The 13577-nt window shown below is 37.2% G+C and overlaps 3 pseudogenes across 3 annotated transcripts in view; all 3 read right to left on the minus strand.

The window, feature by feature from the left end:
* LOC309799247 (centrosomal protein of 78 kDa-like) overlaps window positions 1–13577 on the minus strand; it is a 780309-nt pseudogene that overhangs the window by 79026 nt on the left and 687706 nt on the right. The gene's annotated exons all lie outside the window — the stretch shown is intronic.
* The window catches only part of LOC309800867 (centrosomal protein of 78 kDa-like), a 720575-nt pseudogene that overhangs the window by 56313 nt on the left and 650685 nt on the right, over window positions 1–13577 (minus strand). The gene's annotated exons all lie outside the window — the stretch shown is intronic.
* Window positions 1–13577, minus strand: part of LOC309800869 (ferritin light chain-like) — a 42983-nt pseudogene that overhangs the window by 14910 nt on the left and 14496 nt on the right. The gene's annotated exons all lie outside the window — the stretch shown is intronic.

Below are 13577 nucleotides of genomic sequence, written 5' to 3' on the forward strand. Positions count from 1 at the left end.
AAAGCAAGCATCCTTTTCCACCAAGGACTTGGGAGCAAGTGAAACCATAAATACTCCCGGTTCTTGGAAACCCTTTTGGAGCAGTAATCAGAGAAGGGTAAAGGCAAAGCCTCAGAGCAGAGGTGTTCAGAGCAAAGGGATAGGAGGAGAACAAAAGGAGAGTGGATATTTTTAGAGCTGTCATTTTGAAATGTACCTGCTTCTGATTCAGTGCTGCTTTGCTACTGTGTTGATCCCGTGGAAATCCTCAAAGCAGGAGCAGCCCTATTTTAAAATAATAAGGTTAGAGCAAGTGACTTGAATCCAGGTCTCTTTAGCTCAAGAGCACAGAGGAGAGTGTGAGGAAAGAGTGAGGCCACAAGGAATTGTTCACTGGGTACATTTTCCCCAAACCTCACTAACTGGGAGAAACTGACCACTGGATTATGTGGCTTGAAGGAAAGCAAAAATGTTGAAAGCAAAGAGTGTGGAGCTTGTTTAGAAAGCAAGCTCTATCATTTGGTCACCTGCTGATGATAATAGCATTGGCTGAGTCCTGACCATTTACAATGAAGGCACTTCTGTAGGTCATAAGTTCCAGGAGGGCCAGAACTGAGTATGTCTGTTTCAGCATTTAGCATGGTTTAGCATCTTAGAGCCTGGTACATTATTGGCATATAGTAGACTTAAAAATGAATATTTGTGGATTGTCTGAATGAGTGGATGGATGTGTGTGATTCATATCCTATTTGCAGGTCCTATGCCCTACAGTGGATTTTCAGTGTCAGATTGGGAACGTATTTATGATGGGGATTGGCATTGTTCCCTATCTAATGGATAAAGATTACACATCAAAGGACTTTACATTGACATCCCAAAAACCTCATAGGAACTACTTAACAAAAAAATAAACTTGGATTCTGTATAATTTCTAATTTATAAGCTGGCCAGACCACTGGTATTTCTGCCAGTCCTCTGGTAGTTCCAATGATGTCCCCATGATGACCCAGGCATAATCAGAATGGCTTTAGGATTTGGGAGCCAAAATGTTCCTCAGTATTTACTGCTTTGCTAGTCCATTTAAGAAAATGGACTATTGAAAAAATAGCTTCAGACACAATATGGCATTTTATGATTTAGCATAAAATCTGAGAAATATAGAGGTTATCTGAAGCCTGCGATGGTAAAGTTCCCTCTGCTATTGAAGTTATTGTCTTTAAATAAAGATTCTACATCAGTAATGCTATATATATATATTTTTTTCTGATATTCAGGTTAATTTCCTATTCTCTCTAAGGAAGTAATTGGTTGGTTGGTATGAGAGATAGTGTGGCTTCCAAAAGTGAAAAGTATTATTTTGTTGTAATTTCCAGCTACCTAAGGATGGGAGAGGCCCAGGACACTGCAGTCAGTATATTATGTGGAGCAGGTTATATTGTGGTTTATTTATGACCTTTTACATGTTTATTTTCTATGCAATTTTGTGTGCTCCTTTTTGAGTTTTGGTAGATAAGTGTTTTGTAACTTCAGAATACTTGGAGTTATATATATATATATATATATATATATATATATATATATATATATTTTTTTTTTATCATAGTAGTTAAAGCCGTGGACAGTGTACTAGTCTACCTAGGTTCAAATTCTGGCTTTACCCTATGACTTCCCTGTGGCTTCCTCTGCTCACCTATTTAAAAGGAGTATAATAAGACTGCTGTGGTGAGTTATATACTAAGTGCTATTTAAGCATTTGCTATAATGATTATGTATACTCGAAGGCAAGGAACTTGCCCCTTGATTGTCTCTGTATTCCTAGTGCTTAAGAATTCCTAGTGCTTTCCTAGTGCATTGTCTTAGGATAGATATAGCTCAGTATAGTTCTTCTCACTATAAAGTACTGTTATGTTGAAAGTCTTTGCTTGTGTACTAATAATCTATGACATATCTGCTGAGGACAAGGAAAGGAATAGTTTTAAAACTGCAATGGATAACAAAAGATTGTATGATGTAATGCCTTTATTATGTAATTATAAAACTAACAAATGATCATGGTAGAAAATTTGAAAAACTCCTAGACAAAATAGAGATCAATAAAATTTGGAGTAGCGTTCAGAGTGTAGAGTTGTCCATGAATATTAGTGCTTTCACATTTTCCAGGACTTTAAGTAGACTCTGCTTCTTAAGAGGCTATTCATGATATTTTATTTTAATGATGTTTTCATCATGGGGACACACACACACACACACAGAAATCTGTTTTAAAAAAAGAAAGACATGTAAATCACTGATGTTTCAGATAGCCACATGAAATAAAGTGAGAAAGGTCAACAAGCTGAAAGAATGTGGAGTAGCATCTCCTTAATTGCTTACATAATTCTGATAATTACCTCTCTGTGGATAATGTAATTAATGGGGAATCTAATTCAAGAAAAATGTATGAACTTCAAGCCTTCTCGAAGCCAAGTATTTCTTTCCACAAAAGTTTAATTTCCACGGCCGTGCTTCCTTATTACCTGACAGGGTAAGTGTATTGTATGGCAAAGGATCTTCCCAAAGGAAGGTGCTTCCCACACTGATCATCATAAATGACTTCGGAATTATTGTTGCTATATTACCAAAATCTTAAACTAGGGTATTTTTGACAAATGCGGTCATTAGTTAATTTTTAGAGCTACAAACTGTCAGATGGCTCTGCAATAACAATTGTCTGGCTGTTCTTCAGGGTGATCACAATATGGTAATGACCTTGAGGTACCACTAAAAAGCAGGAAGGTGTGAGTCTTCCTTTGGTTCCAGAGTGAAATGCGAGTTGGAGTTGGAGTTGGAAAAGAGGCCGACAACCAAGTGATAGAGAAGGAAATGTGAGGTCATTAATGAAAAACCAGGTTTAAGTTAAGGTGAAGAGGCATGAGGAAATGGTCAGCTGTTACAGTATTACAAAGATCATGAAGAAGCATATCCATGAATGTGGTTTGTATTGCAATCTGCTGAAAAAGAGACAAATATCCTGGCCTGGCCTTCATGGAGATTATTTTTATTGATTCTGATAATAGATTATTGTTGAAAAGGGCCTCCTATAAATTATAACCATGCAAAGGCAGCAAGATAACTTGTTTTTTCTTTATGTATGTGTTTCTCATTCCTACTCACTTCTCTCTTAGGGGAAGAGAAAATCACAAAAAACAAAAATGTCAAATCTCAGCTATTCATTTTCAAAATAATTTTTTTTCCAAATTCCAAAGGAGGCAATAGGTTAACTGTTAAGATTTGTCAGGCTCAAAAAACTAGATTTTTACAAAGTGTAGCCAAATTTTGTTTCATAAATAGTAGCTTTGGAAAGAATATGTGATGATGCAAAGTTGGAAAAAGCTGGTTTTTCTTCCGTAAATGACTTTACCGTGTGAGAGAAGAGGCAGAGAAGAAATCAAAGTAATTAAACATGGGGTGAGTTTTTCTGATAGGGGACTCTAGTGCTTTAAAATAGACTAGATAATCCTCGGGATAATCTGAGGGTAGAACAGACCAGTGCCTCATTTCCAATCTGGTACCCTGGAAGAAACAGTGTATTTCCTTTGAGGTCTTGAGAGGTTTTTCTTCTTCTTTGTTTTGTTTTTGGTTCATTTTGTAATCAACTTTATTAAGGTATCATTTACACACAATAAGATGCAGACATTTTTAGTCAACGGTTCAATGACTTTTAATTAATGTACACATTTGTATAACTACCACCCCCATGAGATCGATAACAATTCTAAAACCCTAGAAAGTTTCCTCCTAGGCTTTTGCAAAAGTATCCCCATCTCCCACCCCAAGGCAACCACGGATCTGATTTTTATCTTTAGAGATGAATTTTGCCCAGTTTAGAATTTCACGTAAGTTGAATAATACAGTAGGTGCCCTTTTGATCTGGCTTCACTTGCTCAGCATATGGTTTTTGAGATTCATTCATGTTGGGATGTTTTAAACCAGGACTTTAGCCTGGGTGGCTGATGTTGTCTGAAGGCACCTTATAGGTACATCCGAGTCTCTGGCATTGTCACTGTCTGTTCTTGGCTCAGTATTTTCAACTTTACTAAGAAGCACAAGGTTGAAGTAAGGAAGATCATTGTCAGTATAATGGAGGTGAAGTGGGGTCTGTTATATAATATTCTCAGCATAAATTGACCTGCTTGGAATCATTGTGTTGATAATCGACAAGGATACTCTTCCTCCAAAAACCTTGATACTATAAAACTTCTAAAGGACGCTGTCCTAGGACTCTTTTAGTTTTCATTTTTTGGGGAACATTTCTGGAAAATTGAAATGCTCACAACCTGAAAGAAGCAATTATTCACCTGAAGGCTAACTCTGCTAAAGTTGAGTTGTCCGACCTTTACATGCTGATAGAACCCAAATAGCCTTGCAAAACAATGCTCTTATTGGATATAAGCATATAGATTAAGATGGACGTGTATATGCAGTAAAGTGAAAAAACAAAGAATCTTTGAGTTTTCCTTGCTGGTTTTTTTTTTTTTTTTCACTTACGCTTCTATATCATACGCTAATAGTTTAGGGTAACCTCAGGTTAGTTTTAGGTCCACTCTTTACGTAAATGTTGATGTACTCCATACGCAACTTTTTTCTACCTTCCTTCTTTTCTTCCATCTTTCCTTTCTAACTTCTTATAATCCATTATACTTAATCCTGCATTTGTTGAGGTGGCAAGTACTGTAGGAAAATTGAAAGCAGTGTGAAATTTTGCTGTTCAGAATGCATGTTGACCAAATTCTATATTGAGAAAAGGTCTGAATTTACCCACAGTAACCGTTTCTCAGCCTCTCTGAATAAAGGCCATAGAAACTGGGCTCTATATAATATCCTGACAGGTATGTAGAATTCATAGCAATTGCCCTCAAAGAGCTTACCTAGCGTAGATGCATATGAATGCATTTAATGATTGCTTTATTGGCAGCAGTGCCAACACACACAGTCTATTTTGTTTTATATGATTATCATTACCTGCTGTTTACCACTGTATACATTGCTAATGGTGTGGTTTCTATGGCTTGTGAATTTCACGGCCCAATATTATGTAATTTATTGCACACTTTAGTGTAGAAGATGGAGACTCCATAAATTTTCGTGTGCTCTTTGCCCCTTTGGAATCTATTACACTGAGATCAGACAAAGTAATAAATTTATTTCAAATGTGCATGATAGCTAAACATCAATTAGGACTTGATGGGAAATATTTCTTCTTCCAGCAACATAACAGTTTTTAAAGACTAAGCCATTGAACGTGGAGTTCCTGAACATGGGACTCAGTTCACTGGGATCCCTCCTTAGAAAAATAAAGGAAAACTTGAATTGGATATGTGTGGCTTATTCAAGTAGTAACTAATCAGCTACATCTTTGTTAACTTAATTTGTCACAATGGTTTGGTATTTTATTAACTCCCTTCCTCTTCTTCCCCTGACTCTCACGAGAATGGATCATGAGTATCTTAAAACATACTAAGTCGTCTTCCATCCCTGTTAATCTAACTACAAAAACACACTTTCCTTATCCAATGTAACATACTGTCTTTTAGAGTAGCTGTGGTTTTAATTCTCTACAAAATTAAAACCAGCAAAGAGAAACATTTTCAAGGAGCCACCACATTGTAGAGCTTTAGAAAGAAGACTTTAGAATTAAGGGCAACTATATCATTTTATAGCTAAAGCACCTGAGACCTAAAGTAGGAAGGTAACCATCGAGGTCAGGGAAAGGGGTTGAAGATCAGGTTTCAAGCTGAGAAAGAGTCTACAGGGACTCAACCTGAGCAGGTCAAAAACTGAAATGAGACCACGAATGTTCTGGGAAGGGTGGCACCTGGCCTCGAGGGTGGGATTCAGACAGGGAGTGGGCCTGGGGGAACTGAGCTTCCGCAGTAGGCAGAGAAGGCCACCTCATCTGTGGAAAGTGCCACTGACATCAGGGAGTTGAGGGGAAAGAGCAGTGAATTCCAGTCCCCCTGAGAAAGCAGGCCAATCTGATTAACTCTGAATTTAGGCTTATTTCAGATACTTCTAATTTTTTTTTTTTTTTTGTGGTACGCAGGCCTCTCACTGTTGTGGCCTCTCCCGTTGCGGAGCACAGGCTCGGACACGCAGGCCCAGGGCCATGGCTCATGGGTCCAGCCACTCCACGGCATGTGGGATCTTCCCGGATCGGGGCACGAACCAGTGTCCCCTGCATCGGCAGGCAGACTCTCAACCACTGCACCACCAGGGAAGCCCAGATGTGTAGTTCTTTAAAAATATTTTTAACATTTTTCCAGCTACATGTAGAATATAACTTAGCATAAAAACAGTATGGGTTTTATTTTAAGTAGTTTAACATTTTGACATCCTCATAATGAAATTGAATCCAGACAGTTTCTCTCCATGATCTCTTGAAATAGTCCTTGATCATCCACAGTATTTCCCATCATCACAAAGGTGGTACCAAGGGCAGAGAACTCCAACATTATTAAAGTTTCATAAAGCAAAGTCAATTTTAAGAATATAATGTCCCCTAACTGATAAAGGTCTTGACAGATAATTTCAAGGGAAGCATAAATTATTTTCTGTTTGTCAGAGGGCAAAATTATTTAGGTTGACTTAATGAATGGCAGAGTTTTTGAGTGGAGAGTGTTCTTAAAATATTATGTAGATCTGTACTGTCAACAGATGCTAGCCACGTGGCATTATTTATATGGAAACAAATTTTAAAATAAGGTTAAAAATTCAGTTCCTCAGTTGCATTTGCCATATTTCAAAGATGTTTATTAGCTCCATGTAGCTATTGAATACTGCTTTGCATAGTACAGATATAGAATATTTTCATTATCACCAAAAATTCTATTGAGCAATACTAAAATTATACCCAGATATTCACAGAGAAGGCAACCAAGTCTCAAGGAAATGATATATCTTCCCCAAGGTCACACAACTATGTTTTTAAAGAAAAGCAAAATGACACAAAGGAAATAGTAACAGAGGCATTAAAGAAACCCAGTAAGTTTCTGGAGCAGTCAAAGTAGGGTTTAAAAGTGCACACTTAGCTGTTAGCAGGGTTGAAGCTCTTGATGGTTAGTAAGATCTACCTGCCTGAATTTGGACATTAGCATTTTATGCAATGAATTAAAAGCAAAAAATCATTTCAACGAATGCCTTCCAGCTCCATATTTTTAGCCACTGCCGTGCTTCCAGATTATGTTTATCACTTTCATATACAGGGCACCACTGTGAAATGTGATGGTTTATCTGACCCCAGAGAAATCAGGAAATCTTGTGGGGGTTATGGCTCTATTTGAAAAGGTTGATTTGTCAATGCATCATGCAGACTGGCCCTGTTTTAAAAGGGATTCCTGCCATCAAATAATCAAAATGTAAACCTCTTCTCAGCTTGCAAAAGTCAAAGATAGTCCCTGCATCTTTATTATTTCCTTGAAATCCAAATATTATTTTTCCTTTCTCTAACTTGTTTTCCTCACAGTGTGATCAACTATTGCCAAGGAAGGAAAGGTTAGATTTATCAATCAAAGTTTACTAAAGGCCCCCTAGGTAATTGAACCCTCAGGAGAAACAATCCTCATGTATTCTTTTTCTGTTGTTTCAATAGCTTTGTAAAGAGTCATTCCAGTATGTTTGGCTCTGTAGCAGAGGTTCTGTGAAGTGCTTGTCATCCTCAGAGGTCCAGAAAGTCTGCGAGTCTGTGGGTAAAGATGGGTAAGGAGAGAGAGGGAAGGAGGATAGAGAGAGGCTCAGGGCTGAGATAAGGACAGTGATCTAAAGCCTCCTGGGGGTGCGGCTGGGGTGCACAGACACCCACGACTAATCTAGACAGAAACTGAGTAATCAAGGGGATGACCACTGTGAGGTCATGTGGTCACCTCTCCCTCTAGAAATAAACATTGCCCTCAGTAAGTCTCCTCCCGCCCCAGAAGAGCATTAGGAAGGTCTGGGGAGGGGGCTTATTGGCAGAAATGGAAAAAGCAGGTTGAAGGGATTAGCCTGGAGCAGAGAGACCAAGAAACCCAAGCCAGTAGGTGGAAGGCAGACTTTTCATGGAAGTCTCCAAGCCCAAGTCAAGTTCTGGGACCACCAAGTACAAGTCAAAGAGTGCTCATTTAACCCCTTTGGGCCCCCATGGGAGTGGAGGAAGACTGGACAGAGAGGGAGAAGGGGCCAGTGAAGGTACAGTATTTACTATGGGATTTAACTCCCGAAAGGCCTCCCAGTAGCTTCAGGTCTGCTCAAGAATCCTTCATGTCCTGCTGGTGTGCAGTGAGTGGCTCACAGCTTCAAGGCCTCCTCTGCCAGATAGAGAACTATTTCAACCATCCTGCCTCTATTTTGGACTGTAGCAATGCAGACAGGGAACCTGACCCCATTTTCAGGTTCTAAAGAGAAATTCTAAGTACCTGAAAGACTGAGGAACATGGTGGCTTTTATTTAAGATGGGGAGCTAGAGAGCACATACCTGGACTTGGGCCTGCAGCAGCACCAAACTGCACCAAGAGTTCCCTTTATTTTCTCTCGCATCTCTGTTTCTCCTTTTCTCTCTGCTGGATTATCCACGGGGACTCCAAGTTCTTCATTGTGTGGTCCTGGTACCAAGATTCTCCTGGGAATTGTAAAGCTATTCACCTTCTACATCGAGCACTTCTTGTTTTTTCCCCAGCAAAGTTAAGTCATCCTTAAGAGGAGTCAGGGTGCTAGCTCTTAAAAATATTTCAGTCATCCCTTTGTACATTAAATGCTCTTTCTTGGAGACTGCTCCTGACGTGGCGTTCACCGTGCTCTCAGCTGGCCTCCTGAAGTTCTGCCCTGCCTTCCCCACCAGGTACAGTTCAGGAGCTGCCTACCTCAGGGTGATAGGTTATCTTCTAGTTGCTTTATTCCTTTCCCTTTTACATTTAGAAAATATAATTTGAATACATAAACTTCTCTGTGACCACAGCTTTATTTGCAACCCACAGGTTTGGTTATGGCATATTTTCATTATCATTCAATTAATAAAATTCTAATTCCCATTGTGATTTTATCTTTGACCTACATAATGATCAGAAGTATGTTTTTAATATCCAACTATTTGGTAAAATATTGGTTATATATTTTTAAATTTCTTGCTTATTCGGAGTCTTGTTTTATAACTGGAATATAGTCAATTTTATAAATGTGCCATGTGCACCTAAAATTTTCTGCATAATATATATATTCCATCATTGTTGTTGCAGTGTTTTATGTAAATTTAGGCCAAAGTTTTTAATGTTGGTATTCAGATCTTCTCTAATCTGCTGATTTGTTGTTGTGGTTCTATGTTACTGATCTAGGTAATTTAGATTTTTCTATTTCTACTTAGTTTTTTGGAATTTCCCTTCATCTATTGCATTGAAGTTTAGATTTATAATATACTCCTTGTAAAGTAACAGTGGGTTTTATTATCCTGCCTTATCGCCAGTGATACTTTTTGCTTTCAAATTTATGTTAACATTAAAAAATCTTCTTCAATTTTACTTATTGTTGTTAGGACATAATTTTTGAATCCTTTAATTTTCAATCTGACTCTTGTCTCTTGTAGGTGGCATAGAATTACGTTTTTTGTTTTAATAATCCTTGTCCTTTAATTTGAGTATTTACAGTTAAGGTATTTTCTTGTAGACCGTTTACTCCTCGTTTACTATCTGTCCCACCTTGTTATGTTCCTTTTGCTCTTCTTTCTTCCTTTTAGATTTCTTCAAATTCCATTTTCCCTTGTATTAGCTTGTTATTTTTACATAAGTAGCAGTTACACATGTACCATGACTTATTAGCTCTTTTACTGCTTCTCAAGCAATGCTGAGATCTTAAATATCTTTTACTACTTTTTCTCTTCCATTTGTTTTAATGCATTTTAATTTTTGATATATTTTATTATTACTTTTTTGTGCTGTTAGATTTTATTTAGGTTTATCCACTTATTTATTCCTTCTGTTATACATAATTCTTTATAAAGTCCTTATTTTCGTCTATGATAATCTTCCTTCAGCCTGCGGGTCTCCCTGTATAATTTAATTCAGTCAGTTCTGATGAGAACATATTTTCTAAATTTTGTTTGTCTGAAAATTTCCTTATTTCATCTTTCCTTCCAAACAACATTTTCTCTGCCTCTAGAATTCCCAATGGGCAGTTCTTTTCTTTAGCACTTAAAAATGTTATTCCATTATTTTCTAGTATCCAGTTTCGTTGAGAAGAAAGCTGTAATCTTAATCCTATTGTTCCTTTGAAAGTAATCTCTCTTTTTCGTCGGGCAGCTTTTAAGATGTCATGTTTTTCTTTGCTATTCATGAGTTGTACTGTGGTGATCTCAGGTGTGGTTTTCTTTGGATTTGTTCTTGTTGCATTTTTTAATGCTTATTGAATTTATGGCTCCATATATTCCTTTTAGTTTTAGAGAACTCTCAGCTGTTAATATTTCTGAAATATTGTTTTCATCCCAATCTCTCTCTCCTTTTTTCCTTGGACTCCAGTTTACACATATGATAAAAAATATTTACTGTGGCCCATGTGTCTCAAATGCGCTTTTGTCTACTTTTTATTCTTTTCGTTTCCCATGCCTTAGTCTTAATATTGTTACTACTCTATCTTCCAGTTCACTTACCTCTCTTTACCTGTGTCCAATCCAGTACCGAGTTTTAAATTTCGTATAGTTTTTAATTCTATCAGTTCAACTTCAATCAGTTTATAGTTTCTTGTCGTCAAGTTAAGTTCTCCACCTTGTCATCTATTTTCTTGAACTTGATAATATTTACCAAAATATGTATGAACTTTAATGTTTAGGTCATCTATGATTCTGATTCTGTTTTGTTTTTTATTCTAATTCTCCTTTTCTTGGTAGTCTTGGTGGCTCTTCAGCGAATACCAGACTTGGGATATGACAAGTTGTAGAGAATCTGAATGACATTACAGTTGCCCTTTGAACAACCTGGGTTTGAACTGCACAGATGCACTTATACATGGATTTTTTTTCAATAAGTAATACAGTACTACATGATGTGTGGTTGGTTGAATCCTCAGATTCAGAACCACAGATAAGAAGGGCCGACCATAAAGTTATATGTGGATTTTTGACTGCACAGGGAGTCAGTGTCTCTAACCCCTACATTGTTCAAGGGTCAACTGTATTTTCTTGAGGAGAGAATTTCCTATTCTTAGGTAGGGAGCAGAGGGGAAGATCACCTCAGTCACTGGACCAACTTCATACTCATTTTCCTTCTTTATAAGGTTCAATGTAGACGTTGCCTCAAACTTCCTAACACACACACACACACAAACACAGACACACACACACACGTAGAGATTTCAATGTCCTAATTCATATCATTAGTTTACCATTGGGCCACAAATCTTTCATAGGTTCTGAACCCCAATTTTGTCTCTTCAGCATTATGAACCAACTAAGTCTTTGCTTTGACTTCAGTTAGCTTTTGTTTGACTTCTTAGCATCTTGCCTTGTCTACCTATTATACATGGAAAATACTGCAAGGGAACACTGTTGCTGAATCCAGCTCCGCTCTCTGAATCTTTACTCTCTCTGTGATTTTGATCCTTAAAATTCTAGCTGCCTTGTTATTTCTCAATTCCAATTCTGGTTTCCTTAGTCCTATGACATTGTCCTAAGATCTACTGGCTTTTCTACCTCTTAGGAGCCACATTTGGTTTCTCAGCCTTTTGCTCTTCATCAGTAGTTTCTAAATGACTGGGCTAGAAAAGCATGTGCAGAATATTGTTCTCACTTCAGTGAGTTTCTTTCTCTATTTTACTTTTCTAGGTCATGGCTACCTCAGTAGCTTTCTAACGCTCACAGTCCAATGTTGCTTATGATTTATCTGGCCTTTCTAGTATGTTTTCCTAAGGTAAACTGATATAGTTGGAAACAGAAGTTCGTACCCACCATTTAAAAAATGCTGTTTTGTCTTTCTATGAACTCTCTTTTCGTCCCATCTTCTGTCACTTTTTCCCACCAAAAATTCCCATTCTCACAGATAGATTATTTTAAGATGAAAAATTATTATTAAGCTAATATGTTAATTTTGAAAGGAATTAATTTTGCTTTGAACAAGAACACAGATTGGTGAATGGAATATGGAAGATTCCTTAAGACCTTTTTCATCTCTAAGAGTAGTATCCAACCATCGGTACCATAATAAGTTTGTCAACAATGGAAGAAAGCAGTCTTTATAAAATCAGCATTATTCAGTACTCTCAAAAACTGCTTCACTTTCCTGCTCATGCCACCAATTTCCAAATGTTCAATAGGAGCAGAGAATCATGGGATGGGATGTGGAGAAATGGCTTGTCATAGTAACTATAAATATTGGAAGAATGGAATTATAAATAAAGAGGGTTTTCTATGAATATATTTGAAGTGTTTGTTCCTACAGAACTTCTAGAATAAGACTCAAAAGTTTAACATAGAAACACCTCTTAATAAGTATGAAAATCACTAAAATTTATCTCATAATACTTTTTTCTTTTGTGTTATGTGATTGTCAGTGTCACACCAAACTATTTTTACCTGGACCTCACAGATCTTCTTATTTTTACTATGGGATCAGTTACCCTACATTTTTGAAATTTGGCAAAATAGTTAAAGTTGGAACATTTCCCCAAAATCCAGGGCATATGACTTACATTTCTGTAGAAGGCAATATTATATTTCTGTCTAGTTCTGGGGTAAACATTTTCATACCTGCCAATCCAATTTGACGAATGTATCATTTTTCCAGTGCACTAGTGTAAAGTAAATGGTAAATTCAGTCAAACAGTCATTTCATACATCAAAAAGGAAAATCAGTCAACACAACTGTCTGACTGAAATGAATGAAGAAAACAAATCAAGGCAAACAACTGTCCCAGTAGACTTGTATAAATACAGTAGTGGTGTCATGTGCAGAATTAATCTTCCCTCACCCTTAACTGGAGAACACTCTGCCAGCCAATTCAGTCACTCAAATGATACTGAATTATAATATTCCAGTTTCATTTACTCTCAGTTACTGCTGACTGCCCTTCCTTCTCCTTCATCTGTCCATCAGTGGAGAATGTCAGAGCAGGAGAATAGTAATATTGGCATATTGTAATGTACTGTCGTGAATTCTACAGCTTCAAAATTCTTAGGATAACTCAATGATCTTAAAGAGTCTGGTGCAGAAAGGATATGTGAATTAAATCGCAGACCACTGTCTGACCCTTCCAGCACTAACACCCCTTATTCCTGGTTCTAATATATCACAGAATACGCAAGAGGAAGGTTTTGAGTGGTCAGCAGAAATATGGCTCCAAAGCAGCCACATGGAAAAGAAATGTTGCCATCTCTGATCCACTTTAAAGTTGACTTGTCTTTTACTCATAAACCAGATTCAGTGTGAATTCTGTTCTGCTAAATGTTAGAGAATCTATTGGAGGAGTGTGGCCAATTCTTTTGAATTTTTTTACTCTCTAACTTTTTGTTTTTTTAACATCTTTATTGGAGTAGAATTGCTTTACAATGCTGTGTTAGTTTCTGCTTTATAACAAAGTGAATCAGCTATACATATACCTATATCCCC

The sequence above is a fragment of the Mesoplodon mirus genome (assembly GCF_964341445.2).
Source record: "Mesoplodon mirus genome assembly, chromosome: 3".
NCBI classification, from domain to species: domain Eukaryota; kingdom Metazoa; phylum Chordata; class Mammalia; order Artiodactyla; family Ziphiidae; genus Mesoplodon; species Mesoplodon mirus.